Source organism: Podarcis melisellensis, assembly GCF_964234715.1.
Source record: "Podarcis melisellensis genome assembly, chromosome: 9".
NCBI lineage: Eukaryota > Metazoa > Chordata > Lepidosauria > Squamata > Lacertidae > Podarcis > Podarcis melisellensis.
Window position 1 is genome coordinate 54,060,277 of NC_138541.1, and position 16,315 is coordinate 54,076,591.

At 41.5% G+C, this 16,315-nt stretch overlaps 1 protein-coding gene across 2 annotated transcripts in view; it reads left to right on the forward strand.

Moving 5' to 3' along the window:
* CRACD (capping protein inhibiting regulator of actin dynamics) overlaps window positions 1-16,315 on the forward strand; it is a 109,521-nt gene that overhangs the window by 24,803 nt on the left and 68,403 nt on the right. For both annotated transcript variants that reach the window (XM_081924328.1, XM_081924329.1), the window contains exon 2: window positions 13,316-13,422. The gene's annotated coding sequence lies outside the window, so the exon portion shown is untranslated. The remainder of the gene's footprint in view (window positions 1-13,315; window positions 13,423-16,315) is intronic.

A 16,315-nucleotide genomic window follows, 5' to 3' on the forward strand; every position in this document is an offset into this window, starting at 1 on the left:
TTTTGTTAACAAAAAAAAAGTTCATTCAAGAAAGGACACACACTTCAACAACATACTGCAATTCTGTCATCGGAAATGCACTTCGAAAAGACCTAAGGAAAGATGCAATTTTTGTTTGGCAGTCTTTGATATGGATCATCTTACAACTAAGTTTGATTTGTACTATTATTAGCTAAAAGGCTATTTTTAATCTGTAAGAAACCACCATTATAATTTTCTAAATTCAGAATTATGTGGGAGAAAATATATATATACACACATTGAAATGACACAAGCTTCACAGAACAAAAGTGCACTGGTCAGAGTATGTAGCAGGATCAAACCAATTCTGAAATCCTGATTCAGATATCGTATGTTGGGAAATGTAGGGAAAACAATAGCTATGGCATGTAGGAACCCTGAGGTAACTTGTCCTTTAAAAAGTGAAAGCTGAGATTCCTGGGAAGCAGAACTCTACTCAATACCACGTTATTTTTATGTGCTTTACATTAATTGCTATTATTTATTTAACTCATTTATATACTGCCCTCCATTTAAGAAATATACGTCAGGGCAGCGTGCAACAAGAATATCAAAACACAATTACATTAAAACCCAATATTTACAATACATTAAAACTGATTTACAGTAGTGCCATATCCACAGCAGCAAAGGCATGGCAGCATAGCACATGCAAAGGCTGTCTAAGCTCTAGTAGAAATTGCCCGCTGAAAAGATGCCCCAGTCTTCTTTCCCTTCACCACCATTTTCTCAATGTTTGGACCAACCAAGAACAGAACTAGCCTTTATTAAACCGCCACACCCACAATGAATGCAGAGGATTGGCACCTCACCTTGTAATGAATTTTTTTCTTATGACACAGTCTTGATTTCGGCTGTCAGGAAAGGTATTTGACAAGTGCTGACAGGTACAATCTGATAACTTGCAAATAGTGATTCATAAGTAACAGCTGTAGTCACTGGGTGTTCTAGGAAAATGGATTTTGTTTATAATTCACCTGGTTTGAATTTAATAAATAATGTACCGATCTTTATGCACACCTGTGTTCATAGTGGATTCCATTTTAACAGCAAGTTCTCATGGGAAACGCATGCAGAACACCTTACTCGCAAGCATGGGTGAAGCATATAAAATAGGTGTGTGGTCTTAACAAGAGCACAGAATACTCATGAATCATTAAAAAAAAAAAGCAACCTTTAGGCTGCAAGAAGAGAGATCTCTCTCTTACAACCTAATCTGCAATCCACAGACTGAAGTACGTCATTGTATAGAAGTCAATAGCCCTAAATTAGTTTAAATCTTTGTGTGACAGGTTGAAATGTTATCTTAGCAACCATGTGTTCCCAAATCTACTAAAAGAAAAGAAGAAAGTTAATGTGAAGTAGGAAACACACAGGTGGTCTGGTTGGCAGGAGAAAGGAGTGTTTAACCCCTGCCAATTCTGCTGATTCTTCCACAGACCATTGCTTTGGGTTTTGGAGCATGGAGAGGAATAAAAACCTTGAAAACGATAGAGGGAACTTTGTGATGGAGAATCAGCAGAGGAGGAAGCAATTAAGCAGCGCACCTGCTGTAAGGACCTGGCTATATCTTTAAGCACACCTTAAGCTAGAAACCAGATCAAGAAGAAAGCGAAAGGAGAGAAAACCTGTTGTACTCAGTCATATATGTTAGAAAGGGTTTTGTCCATACATCTGTCTGTCTGTTCGCTATAGGTTTGGCTGCCTCCAGAGCATGAGACTTAATCTAGGGTTGTGCATTTGAGCCCCACATTGGACAAAAGGTTCCTGCATTATAGGAGTTGGCATAAATGCTCCCAAGGCAAGGGCGGCAGTCTCTGCCACTGTTTGGCTGTCGGTTGCTTTTTTGAATCCAGATGGTGCACCCAAACATCACTTTGGTATTACTTTCTCTGTTTTCTGGCATAAGTTTTGTGCTGCCTCTCGAGATATTGTTGTCCAACTCGGCACGATGCTTCCCGAGGGGGGATGAAGGTCTCTGTCAAAGTTTGTGCGGCAGGTGCAATTTTATATCAACATGGTGGACCAAAATGTTACTTTGGCATGGCTTTGCTCAGTTTGGGGCATGACAGGTCGAGACTCACAAATTGCACTATCCACTTAAAGATCACAGCGTTTTTTGGTTTCTACAAATTCCCAGGCAGTACTGTACTGGGTACTCCTCACTAGTTCCTTAGTAACACTGTTTATTGTTACCTGCTCATCATTAAGCAGAGAAAGTTACATCTGGCTTTGCATTATACAGTGGTATACAGTGGTACCTCGGGTTACAGACGCTTCAGGTTACAGACTCCGCTAACCCAGAAATATTACCTCGGGTTAAGAACTTTGCTTCAGCATGAGAACAGAAATCGTGCTCCAGTGGTGCGGTGGCAGCGGGAGGCCCCATTAGCTAAAGTGGTGCTTCAGGTTGAGAACAGTTTCAGGTTAAAAACTGACCTCCAGAATGAATTAAGTACTTAACCTGAGGTACCACTGTAGTTACAAGGGAAACTTGAGGTTAGGCACTCCATTTTTTCTCTCATAACCTTTAGCTCTGCCAGTTTTTCTGAGCTTGTGGATCAAGATAGCAATGGCCATTTTGTACCATGCATATACGTACACACACACACAAAGAATATTGGGTTTTTAAATGCTACTTGAGAATGTTTTCCTGCCAGAATATCAATTCTATACACACACACACACACACATGAATCAGAGCTACATCTAATGGGTAGCTCTGCCCTAGACTATTGGTCCTCCCTTTAGGGTAGAAAGCAATAAACAAAACATTCAGCAACGTTTTCACTGGAGTTCCTTGGAGATCAGAACATAACAACAATTTTTGCTGTAGGCATGTGCGACTGACAGTGGAATTCCCATCTGGGTGTCCCAGTTCTTTTTTCACTTGAAGGAAGACATGTCCAAAATCAAATGGCTGCATAAATTAATGCCCCATTGAGAAGGGACAGAATTTGATGTTGCCAGAATATATTTTTTTAATGTCTATTAAGATTCAACAGAATGAGATGACTGCAGTAACAAAAATGAAGATAGTTTTTCAGGAAAATTGGAACACCCTTAGACATTTCAACAATTGCTTCCCTCCCCACTTCCCTGTTGTGATGGTCTGGAAAATATAAATGTTGAGGATCTGCTTATCAAAAGGGCTAGATTTTATGTTTTGTTGTATGCTATTAAACTGTCTTCCTTGACTGCTCTGCACTGTGACATTTGGAATTGACAAGCACCCTTTCGGGATTTCATGGGTGAACCAAAGTGATTTCAGGAATAGTGGAAAGTTCATTGCAAGTTTTCAGTACCCAATATTGGATGCATTCAAGATAGAATTGCAAGAACCAACACATTTTTTAAAAGCTTGTTGATACTTTTAATACTTTGAAATAGTCAGTTACATAGCTGAGAAATAATTGCTTGTGATCTGGAACACAGATGGAAAGTGTTTTTATATTCTCTTGGAAGCCACCCAGAGTGGCTGGGTCAACCCAGTGAGACAGGCAGGGTACAAATAGTAAAGTTGCATTCAAAATGGCTGTCTCTGTGCTGCTCCGCTGGGCAGTGGGCAAAGGTGAGTAGGACATCTCAGGCCTGGGTAGGCCACACCTAGAATGGCTAAGGACTATGTACAAGCCACAGGTTATCCACCTGTGTCTTAAACGGCAACTAATGGCTTTTATCAGACAAACTGCATACAGGATGATGATCCAGGCTGCCACTCTCCAAGGCAGTGATGATTCTATTTCTGTTGTGTTGCAGATCAGTTGTTGATAAATTTGGCAGCCTTCAAATAGAGGTTCATTGCATTGCATAAAAATGGAAATCAATAGCGTGCTGTCCAAAACGAAATTATATGTCGTAACCACAGTGCACTAAAGGTATCTTTATTCTTTCTACAACTGTATGAGATGCTGCAAGCACTTAATTTTGATCCATAAAAACCAGTGATGCACAGCACACCGTCGGTTCTTAATGCAAACAGTAGCAGTGATAGATAAAGAAATGAATGTACAATGCAATAATTTTTTCATCCGCTCAGGGGAATTCACTTTAATATTAAAACTTCACTTCTACCTGGTAGATGCCAGGCACCAAAATGTCATGTTTACTTTCTCTTGCTCAGTTATTCTTTTAATCATATTCTGAATACTGCACTTATTGGGGTGGGAGTAGTCAGTCGAAATCTAGGTTATGTTGTGTGGGCTAGAGTTAGATTACAATGGGAAATTTCTTCATCTGATGAGCTTCCTATTTAATTTCAGTTAGCTTTTCCGTCTCGGTGTATATTCGTTTATTGTTTATTTTTCAGGTTAGGTTTTCTCTGGTCACAAAAAGTATTTTTGCAATTCCCAATACTAAACATTACCCAGAAGTAAAAAACACCTGAGCAAAACAGGTCTTGCCTCCCGGTAAGCAAGTTATGCTCTCACTCCTCCTATGTGTTGTACCCAGATGTTAATTATCTGCATAGGGCTGTTCTTCGTGCTTCAGGCATTCCTTGGTCGGCTCGCTTTTTTCCTGTCAGAAGAATGCATGTACCTATATAAAAATACACAATGGTAGGCAGAAAGTGCATAGCCACACTGGATGGAATCCTCCTGCAGGGTGTTGAAAACGGCATGGCATAAAAGCCACAATTATTTCCAAGAAATAATAATAATAATAAATAATAATAAATTTTATTTATACCCCACCCTCCCCAGACAAGGCCAGGCTCAGGGCAGCTAACAAGCAATAATAAAAACAAGTTGAATGAATACAACTTAAAAATAAGATTAAAATACAACATTGAAACATTGAAACATTAAAATGAGCCTTGTTTTCTTCAATTAATATTCTTTCTGTGTGGAATAATCTGTTTTCTCATTCTGTTTGTATACACAATCATAGCTGCTTGAAAGCCAGTTAACAAACTCTACCAATGATCCACCAGAGTGGATGTTGACTCCAACAATAGTGGGTCAGCAGAGGTACTGTCATTTTGAAAAAATGGAATGACAGAGCCGCCCCTCTTCAGAGAGGGGCGGGGTTGCATGCAGGCCTCGCACCTTCCCATCCTCAGTGTGTCCCCCACGTCACAGGGGACTCCCGGTCTGCTTCACAACCACCAGCCAATCCGGCTGGCTGGGGGGCGTGGTTTGCCGGGAGCTCTTCTGTCTGCTCCCGGCTTCCATGGATCTCCCACCCTCCTACCCTTCTTGCGTTCGTCACCTTGGCCTTGCTATGGACTTTGGTTGGTCGCCCGTTGAAGGGGCCTGGTAGGAATTTTCCCACTTGGCAGATTGACACCAGCCAGATTGGTTTTCGCCTACCTCATAGCAAATTGTCACAGCTTTGTAAGGTTTGGCGGTTAGGCATTGGAAAAGCTCCGTTTATGGGAGGGGAGGTTGTGGCAATCACCTACCCCTCCTCTTTAAGGGTATTCCATTAAAGCAGCCTTTCTCAACCTGAGGGTCCCCAGATGTTGTTGGACTACAACTCCTATCACCCCTAGCCAGCAAAGCCAGAGCTCAGGGATGATGGGAGTTGTAGTCCTACAACATCTGGGGACCCGCAGGTTGAGAACCGCTGCGTTAAGAACCCGGGGGTCGTGGTTCCTGCTGGAAGCCTGGGTAGAGGCTAGGGCCATAGGACAACCTGTCACATGACCCGGGGGGGAGCTCCGAGTTGATGTACATCAACAGGGCTCCCCCTACTGGTGGTTAACCCTTGTTAGACTTCCTGCATGACAGGCAAGAGTCAGATATAGTTGGTTCGGGTCCAACCAACCTAAAGCCATACCACTCACATTCTGTAACCAATAAAGTTGTGGCCTTTATTAGCCAATTAACCTAAAATACTTGTGTCCACATGGTTTATTCATCAAAAGAGGGGGTGCCGGGCCTTGACGTGCAACAACCACACTGCAACTGCTGTTCAACTTACATTATGCCGAAACAGCTCCTAAACTCGCCAATCTCTCCCAGTCTGTTGCTTGAACTGTTTTGGGGGGGGGGGTGCATCAGTTTTATATAACAACTTTTAATGCTTGTGCCTGAAAACACCCCAGTAAGCGTTGTTTTTAATACCAGACATATTGATTTTTGCAGGCCAGGAGTTGTCAAATAGCAATTGTCTAGAAATAAATACATGCATTTCTCCAGTTAACATTTAGATTTCAGACCATGCGGAAACACATCCAGTTCATACCCACTAAATCATCTGAGCCGTAGACAGCGTTAATGAGTTCCTCATATAATTAAAATGAAAAATTGCTTGCTTTACAAGGCTGTAAAAATATTCAATGGCCTTTTACTTCTCCCTTCCTCTCTTTGGAATAACTGATGGTTCCTGAGGAAAACGGATATGCAAATTGAAAAGCTATGGATGGCAGAGATGTTTATCATCTGCTTGGCTCTGTCTGCATCCAGATCTATTGGGTCAAGAAAGACACAACCCTGAATAGCAAAAAGGATGAACGCTGATTTTTTTTCCCCCAGTTGTATTACAGGGTAAGGTACCTAGGATACTTCCAAAGGTTTTCAAAGTGGTGTGGATATTTTATTATTATCTATAGTGCCTTAAAGTAGCCCTTCAAGGGTAGTTTACAAAAACAAGATAAAATAAAAATACAACATATAAATAGCATACGAAACATTCATTCGTATATTTAAAAGTCTGGGAAAATACTAACATCTTTGGTGTTAAAAAAAAAGAAGTATGTGTGTTGTTGCCAGGCAAGCAGGGACATCTATCAAGGTGCTGTAACTAGCTTGCCAGTTGCAACCCATCAGTCATTTTGAAGTCCCGCCCAACTTCTGTTTACGTACAATACAAGCTTTCATAATTACCACTGACCTCAGTGCCTATTGAGTCAACACACATAGACTGTGGATGACAAACACGCAAGAGGAATGATCTAACCAAGTTAAGCAGTAAATGCGCACTTGAAATCTCTCTCCTTGGAAATGAAAAGATGCTTAACAGTGGTTGGATCATACTTCATAATAAGTTTTACCATTGTTTCAACTCATGACTGTTTTCCTACATGAGTACTACATACATGTGTCAATTAGGCCTTTTTCTCCATAGTAGTGGTATCCATGTAGAAAAATGTGGGTTGGAGAATTCCTTCTCTGGATGTCTCCGTATTACAATCTTTTTCTCCTCGTGTTACCATGCCCGTTCGCTGGCCAAAGAACTAATGAAGCTTGGGGTGGGGTTAGAGTTGGTTTTGTTGAGTAGCTGTCATCTTTATCACATGGCAAACTTCTTTGGAAATGACGGGAAGGTAAAAAAGCAGTGTTTTATCTTGTATGCCGTTTGCTTGCAATGTTCAAAGAAAGAATAGCAAAAATTACTTTAGTCAAGTGGAAGCTTCTTCTATGAGTCCAAACTCTTTGGATTTTCCCCTGACCCTGTTTAATCTTTGTTCCACACATCTGATTTATCTGTATAAACTGAAACAAAACAGATTCTTTAATCTGTAGGATAGAGCTCTCTCTCTGTGTGTGTGTAAATAAAATACAATAACTATTTTAGGATAAGTATGTAGCATTACTGCAGAGCAACCTCCATCAACAACTGATCAGAAAACTTTGCACAACTGTCCTGCAAGCCTGACTATGTGATCATATACTCATTCACCTTTCCTCCAGTGGTAGTGATGAATCCGTTACTCCATCAGCTTAATCAAATTATTGTCCCTGGGTAAATGACTTTATTGCAATACTTTGTGAAGGTCAGATCAGGCAAACGGCATGTTTAATTACTGTGCTACGGATCACAGTTTGATCTCTGGAGAGAGAGAGAGAGAGAGAGAGAGAGAGAGAGAGAGAGAGAGAGAGAGAGAGAGACTCCCCAACACAGTAGAACACTTTAGCAACTCTGTGCTGTAATGGATCATGGGCTGACAAGACTGAAATTAGGAATATGCTGCAAAGCATCTTCCATCTGCTATAACACAAGGATAAATGTGTGCCTGCCACGGACCAGTGGTTTAGAGCACTACCTACCAAAAGGTTTTTTCTTCCAGTTACTCAGTGCGGAGAGTATTTCTGTCATGCTCCTCTGGTTATAAAAGGAAAGAATAGGCCATTTGCTTGGCTCTCTTTAATGATTTATGTTGAATTACTACTTCATAAGGCCCACAGAACTCCTTTGTAAAACTGATTTACAACAGGTACTATAGAAATGTTACAAATTATTTGCTGCCAATATGGAATGCCGGAATGTCAACATGAGAAGCTGTGTTTGATCTACCAGGCAGGTGGGCTAAGGGGACTCAGAGTCAGGTGTTGTCACCTATGACTGGAAACAGTTTGTGTTTTTTAAGTGAGTTGAAGGTTATAAGATAAATCAATAATTTTTTGTGGTACATATCATCATATCTCTATTTTACCTATGTTTCCAGTCATTTGGGCAGTAATGAGACAGAAGAAAGTGAGAAAATATGAATCAGTGGCGTAGCATGGGTTGTCAGCACCCGGGGCAAGGCAAGTAATTTGCACCCCCTAACCCGGCCCCCCTGCACCCCCCACGCTACGCCACTGATATGAATAGTGATTAAGTATACACCTTTTAATTTTTATATTTTGTTTTTGTAATAAAAAAAGCCTGTGTGTGCCAATTGTAACATTTCCTCTACCCTATTCCCTCCCACTCTCTTATAAAACGAAAACTTATAAAACAAAACTAGTGGATATTCTGTAAATACCTCTTTTCCATATTGAGTAAAGTTCCCTTGATTCACCACTCCATTTAGCTAATTTTTGATCAAGTTTAGGCTTGGTGTACATAAGCAACCTCACAGCAACACAATTTTGGCAAAGGGAGGTAGCATACCTCTTTCCTAAATGCAAAAGGAAGCAATCCCTATTCATTTCAATGAAGTTGCATTCACACTACATATTTAGGTCTGGGCTGTATTGGATTTTGTTAAGCTTTGCTCCTTTATCCTATTCACTTTCCTCACGGGGTTATTTCGCATGCCTGAGTCAGAGTCTTGTAGGCTATTCTGGAACTGCAACCACTCTCTTTTGAGACTCCAAATACAAATTAAATATCAGCTTACCACAACATGAACAGCCTTTGTGAAATGTTCCTGTTGAACTGCTAAACCTTAGTATTGGAGTCGGTGTTTGAAGTAATCTGCATGTAAATATTTCTAAACATCAGTCAAGGCCACTTTAAGGTGCCGCCGGTGAAGTTCCTAAATGGTGCCTCACTTCCCCCAGAAAGGAACACAATAAATAAGGTACCACAAAACTAAAGCCAGGTTTGCAGTCTTGTACCTACCTGGGTGCAATTCCCATTAAACTAAAGAAAAAAGAATACCTCTGGGTATATGATTTTGTTAAGTTGTGGGTGAACATATCAGACGACACAGCAATTCTTCAGACAGCTCTTGTTTATTCACAGGCCAGAACAGAACTGAACTGAAGGGTTTAGCCAGCCTGCTTATATAGAGTTCCACTAGAACGCAACAGTAACCATTTTCTGTAACTATCCAATCACTGAACGTCACTTTCAATCCCTTATTTGCATATGTGGACCTGAGTGAAAACTATCTACAGTATCCCCCTGCTGGCTCAGGGTGAGAACTTCAGTACATAACAGATTTATACCATCATACTGCAAGTTAGCTATATAGTGAATTCTTAATGTGTACCCATATTTGAGGAGACATGCCTAAGCCTCTTTGCAAAGTTTTCACATTTTGTACTTTGCATTTTTTTGGAGGGGGGATTTTTTTTAACCTCCACTCACACTTACTGTGTAGTAGTAATATTTACAGAAAACAACTTCTAGGGAGTTGAACTTGATCTCAGACAAACCAGCCATAGGAACAATGCATCCTGGTTGCTTTGTGGAAAGAAAGGGCAATCTAGTAGATCCTTGAGATTCCAAGGACTAGAAAATTAGGCAGAAGCAAGAAAAGTGCACTAAAGAGGAGAGGAAAATAGCAGCTCTTTAAGATTCCAGGGATTCCTTGCACCTCATGTCCAAACAACCCCACTCATCATTCACAGCCCTGATTTCACTCATTGGCTAAAATCAATTGAAGGTGGGTACAGCCAGACTGGCTAATCTCGCAGAAATAGTACAGAAGGATACCTGCAGATTTAGCTGCATAACTTTAATTGGATGGAACACCGTGCTCTAGCCAGAACGGTCAGCTCTGAATTGGTTCTGCTCCGTGATTTCGCTCAGTGTTTCAGCTCTGTGATTCAGCTCATCTCAGAGGGTGGCCGCGTCTGGCTGTGCTCTGATGTCCATCGATCCCACCTTCGTCGCCAGTGTTAAGTTTTGGGTTGAACATATCAGACAACACAGTGATTCTCCAAACAGCTCTTGTTTATTCACAGGTCAGAACAGAACTGAACTGAAGGGTTCAGCCAGCCTGCTTATATAGAGCTCCAGTACAACGTAACTGTAACAACCTTCTGTAACTATCCAATCACTGAACGTCACTTTTGATCCCTTATTTGCATATGTGGACCTGAACTATCTACAGTATCCCCCTGCTGGCCCGGGGTGAGAACTTCAGTACATAACACTAGCAGGACTAGATATATTTATTTATTTAACATTAAAGCATAGTGGGGGGGGGGCTTGCAAGGGCCCCTAGTTGCATGCTGCTTTGTCTCCTGAACTAGTAATAGCTAATCGTGAGACCTCTGTATACCCTATATATTGGCCCACTTAGTTTTTACCCTTCTGGGAGTGTATATTGCAGTGTTGCCTTTGAGTCCTTTTTGCTGATGTGATAACCACATGTCGGTGGACCACTTTTCACCGCAGGAGGAAGTAGAAACAATTAAATGTGTGAAGAGCTTTTGTTTCTTACCTGTTAAGGAAAGAAGCCTCACTGGCGCTAGTCAGGAGTGATTAATTTACAAGGTCCCCACTCTCTCTAACTGCAGAGGCAGTTCAGGTTTATGAAACATCAAGGGATCCTTTTAGCTGGTATATAACACACACACACACACACACACACACACACACACACTTTAATAAATAAAGCTTGCGTTCTCCAGATGAAGCACTTTCCTGGCATGCTATAGGGAATTCCCTCCCCACACCATGTTAATTCAAGTGTGTGAAGTGGCAACAGAACTTCCACAGCCCAACATTTCAATCCCCTGTACACTTTTGTTTTGTTTTGCTTGCTTCTCCTTTTTATGAGGTAAAACTAATGTCCTGAGTCCTGACTGTATAGCTAAGGGAAATGTTTCCCTTTCGGGCTCTTCCAGTAATTGGGATATTCTGGACAAGTTCCCCAACTTTTTTTGACTGATGCGGAAGGGCTTTTACTGTACTGCGGTGCACTTCATGGCCTCCTTAGAAGATAGGAAGAGACCTGCTGCTTCAGGCCAAAGGTCTATCTAGGTCAGCACCCTGTTCTCACAGTGACCAACCAGCTTCATTTTCAGATATTTACAAGGTGTCTCGGACCACGCGAGTAGAGATGCCAGCTTTCTAAGGGCCAAACTGCATTTTAGATTGGTGGGGAATTTAAATAGTCTGCATGGGGCCTGGGCGGGTCATGTTCCAAAGACAAAGCAGTTGGTGAGGGGTACAATCTGAAAGGGAAACACAACAGGGTGGGTTAAGTTTTCTCTTGCATTGTTTTGCTGCTGAACATCTCTCACAAGTTGCTGTTTGCCGCAGCTGCCTTCAGGGACTGAAATACACTCAGAATCGAGTGTGAATGTCATGCTCTTTATTCAGCTCATAGTAGCAATGAATGAAACTTCCCCCAAAATGTCTCGCTATATATACACATTATTTACACGATGGGCCCCGTGTGATTGGCTCATTCCAGGCTGCTCCTGTAGGCCAATCAGCTTGCTGATTCACTTCCACCTGGAGCTGGATTGGGTGGCTCCTGCGGACCAATCAGACTGCTGCATTCTGGATCCTATTGTTCTAGGATTCAGCTCAGTATATAACAGGGACCATTTTGGGTGGGAAAAGAGCACAGAGGGAAGTGTTGAAAGCCTCCCCCTGGTACAGCAGTCCTGATGCAGATCAGGGGAACTTGGCGACTGGTTTTTGTGAAGAAAGAGGCATGGCTTAAATGGTCCTAAAAACTATGTAGATGTGTAACTTATGTATCTTGTACTTGGCCCCAAGTCATGTGGAAATAAATAGCCTAATGATTTAGAGAAACTCCCAACCACCCAGAATTAGATGAGGCTCCGGTGTCTTGCATTGTCTTTGGTTGGCAACTGGCTAACTAGAAGCCGTTTAAGCTTCAGGGTTAACAGAATAGAAAGAAACATGATAGCCTGTGATGACAGGCTTCAAAAAGGGTCACTACCTCTAGAGGGAAGCATGAGAAATAATTGAATCGTCGTCTCTCAGTTACAACAGGTTCTTTGTTGCCAGAGTGCTGTACTCTTGACACCTCTGCCAGAAAAGTTAGAATAGCGCTATTGCGATCGGTGTCAGGGAAAGAGACACTGGGAAACAGGGACATTGTCCCAACATGGTAGGCTGAGGTTTGAGTTTTCAGCCTTCACATTTAGTGGCTGTTTAATTTGTACTAAAAACTATTGCTGCTGTCTGTGTGTCATATAGAAGCCAACACTTCAGGCATATTTACACAATGTACTCCAGTAGTTAGAACAATAGTCCCCTTGCTTTAAGGAACCTTGACAGCTTAGTTCATTAGAGTTTGTAGAAGGGTTGTAGCTCAGAGGTAGAGGACTTCTTTGCATGCAGAAAGTCCAATCTCTGCCTTCTCTAGGTAGGACTGGAAATGTCCCCTGTATGAAACCTCAAGAGAGCTACCTCTGGTCAATGTAAAGAAAGTTGACCTAGGTGGACCAATTGTCTTGACTCAGTATGAGGCAGCTTTCTGTGTTCCTATGAGAATTCTAGGAATTTGTAATTAAATTCTTAAATACTCTCACCAAACTATAATTCTCAGAATTCTTTGGGGAGGCCATGATCTGTTTAGCAAGATTGTATTTTGTTGAATTAAATCTCCATTGACCTGGTTCACATACTATGCTAAACTATGGTTTGATTAGTTAAACTGTGGTTTGTTTTTTGAACACCTGAACCTAGTCCAGCAAATTAACCAGAGTTTGTTTTCTAGTTGGTTTGTCACTGAGGTTTGTCATTATGGCAGACAAGTCATGCTTTAGAGAAACAAGTCGTGGCTTGTTTGATCATGTTAGATGATGAGATGGCTTATGGATTGTGTTTTAACATTAGCAATGTAAATATAAATATAATAGTATGTACACAGCTGAGAGAACTGTCTTCCTAAACTAAAACACTATCGCATTTTTCTCCTAAACAGCTGGAAAGAAGAGCATTAATTGGTATACTGAAGAAGTGCATGAAAAGTTTTGATACTTTGGGAAAGCCTGAGTTGACCCGTATATAAGAAGATTAAACTTTGGGAAGGTAAGGAATACATTGTAAATAAATATATTTTGACAGCTAAGCTATTATTATTATTCTATGAATAATAGAATATTTGGGCAGTTCCTGACAGTGCTGTATGAAGAATCCAGTAAACATGCACTTTGTGTATATTTACCAAAAAGGGCTCAAACCTTGCTGTGGAGAGCAGTGAAACTGTAGCTACAGACACTACAAACCTGGCTGAAGGCTGAAATTGCTGGGCAGTGATAAACAAAAAGGCAATGCTACTTGTTTAACTCCAGGTAGGTACTCTATGGGATGCGGGTGGCCCTGTGGTCTAAACCACTGAGCCTCTTGGGCTTGCTGATCAGAAGGTTGGTGATTCGAATCCCCGCAATGGGGTGAGCTCCCATTGCTCAGTCCCAGCTCCTGTCAACCTAGCAATTCGGCCTGTAAAGCAAGATGAGCGCCGCAACCCCAGAGTCGTCTGCGACTGAACTTAACTGTCAGGGGTCTTTTACCTTTTTTTAGGTACTCTATACTAAAGCAGATAAACTTTCAGGGCTGATCAAAGAGCCAGCGTATATATGGCAGTGGAAAGGAAGATTACTTTAGCTAATTTTGTGGCTAGTTAAACGTGATTTCGGGAAAGTAAGCTCACAACTATTACTGTGGTTGGAGAACTGGAAAGGGGGTGGGGAATGACATTTGTTGTATGACGAGGGAATTGCTTCTTAACAGATAAAAAGAGGGTGTATAGAAGCTGAGGGAGGTTTAAATGGTAGTGTTGGTTAGATATGTGTGGTTGAGGTGGCCTAGCTCTTTCAGTGTTCTCATGCAGGGACAGAGAAGTGATCCATTTGGTCAATACTGCTCTTTCTCTCACAAACTGAATTCCTAACCTGAAGGCACTATTATGATCTGTGACATTGGAGGATACACGTTCCCTACAAATAGTACAAAGGTGCAGTCCTAAACTCTGTTAGTAGAGTGTGTGTGCTATTGAACTCAGTGGATTTTGCACTGCAAGTAAAGTTTTAGAAATATAAGCAAAACATTTTGCAGAAGACTGATTTTGGCCCTTTATATATTATAAAGTAACTGATATTGATCCCTTTAGTTTTCCCTAAGTGACACACTTAGGGACACACTTTCTCTCACACACAGACATACGAGTGGTACAGTTAGGCAGCTTTTAGACTGTTAGTTGTTTAGATGGTAATGTTTATCATTTTACTCAGTTGGTAAAGTGTGGTGAGCCAGCTCTCCTACTCATTGTGTTGAGTAGGGTCCTGGGCTTCTACCCCAAAGTGCTACCCTGACAGCGCTACTGCCTCCCAGTGCGCCAAGCAAAACCATTGCTGCATTAACTTACGTTTGCAGCTGAAATAATTTGTGCTTTTGTCTGACTGGAAGCCATGCATACTAGAAGATGCCTGCTGTAGGTGGAAGGAAATTCTTTGCAAGCATGTTGAATCAGTATGCGAGTTGTGTTGGCGTTTCTGCATTCCTTCAAATATATGCTGATTCCCAATCACCTACAGTTTTTAATATTTGGAGCCAAGTGGATAAACATATCCTGTTTACTCCGGATTGCCAGAGTTATACATACATTTACTTGACCACCATTCTTATTTCATGTCACCATGCAGATAATTCTTTTTTTTAAAGAATCTTTCATTGGCTGCAGCGTGATATGAAACAGCACACTGGATAATTTTTATTTTTCAGCTGTCTGTTAAATTATTGCATGTTGCTATAGTGCTGAAACCCATTGTTGCCATTAATTATTTGGTATGTTGTTTCAGGCTAAGGGTTTGCTTTTTGATGACCTATCTACTATTGCTCTCTTTCTACACACACACACACACACACACACACACACACACACACACACCCTCTTTAGTCTGTTCAAGCCTCTAGTCTCTCAAGTCTGCTTTTCCATTTCCTCTTTGGTAATAGTTTCAGACACACACAGAGGCACACACAGGCATACTTTCTACTCTGTCTTAATTCCTTTGTCTGGTGCAAAATACAAAAAGCCTACATTTAGTTCTGTTTTATTAAAGCTATCTATTTTCTGTTTCCTTCATAGTCATCTTTTCCTTTTTGATCCATGAATGTCCTTGTCACCGTTTTTCCTCCTTACAGACATCCAAACCAGTTGGGTGGCGGGGAATAAATTTAAAGTCCTATTTTATCCAGCACACCCTTTGTGATCTGTTTTGTTCACTCTCTACCACTCTCTCCAGGGGTAAAAGGGAATGGGGTCTGCAACATTTATCTCTGCCATAATTCTCTGGATTGGCCAGATTTGGTATAAATGGGAGCCTTGCCCTTTTGCCTTGTCCCCAGAGCAGGTATCTGCTATGCTTCAGGCTTCAGCTTGTAGTTTTAAGTGCCCTCAGCTCTAGACACTTAACTTCAGAGAGTTTGAGCTAGAGAAGAAAAACACAACCCTTTCTTTCGCTTTCACGCCTCCTTTCACTTTCCTTCCTTCTTCCTTCTCGCTTTCCCATTCTTACTCATTCCTTTTCTCAGTAGTTCTTTCAGCATTTTCTCTTTCCCACTGTTTGCCCCCATCCCACACACCCTTCCTTTCTCTTTGCAACCATCATTTCCTTGCTCATTTCCTTGCTTGTGTCCTCTTTAATTCTCAGTTCCTTCCTTCTTCTGCTCCTGTCTCCCATATTTTCCCCTTGTTCCTACCACATTGTCTTTCGAATCATGTTCTCATCCTTCTCTCTTCTACCATTTCCCCCCCACCTGCCCATACTCCCCACCTCCTAGACCAGGCATCCCCAAACTCGGCCATCCAGATGTTTTTGGGACTACAATTCCCATCATCTCTGACCACTGGTCCTGTTAGCTGGGGATGATGGGAGTTGTAGTCCCAAAACATCTGGAGGGCCGAGTTTGGAGATGCCTATCC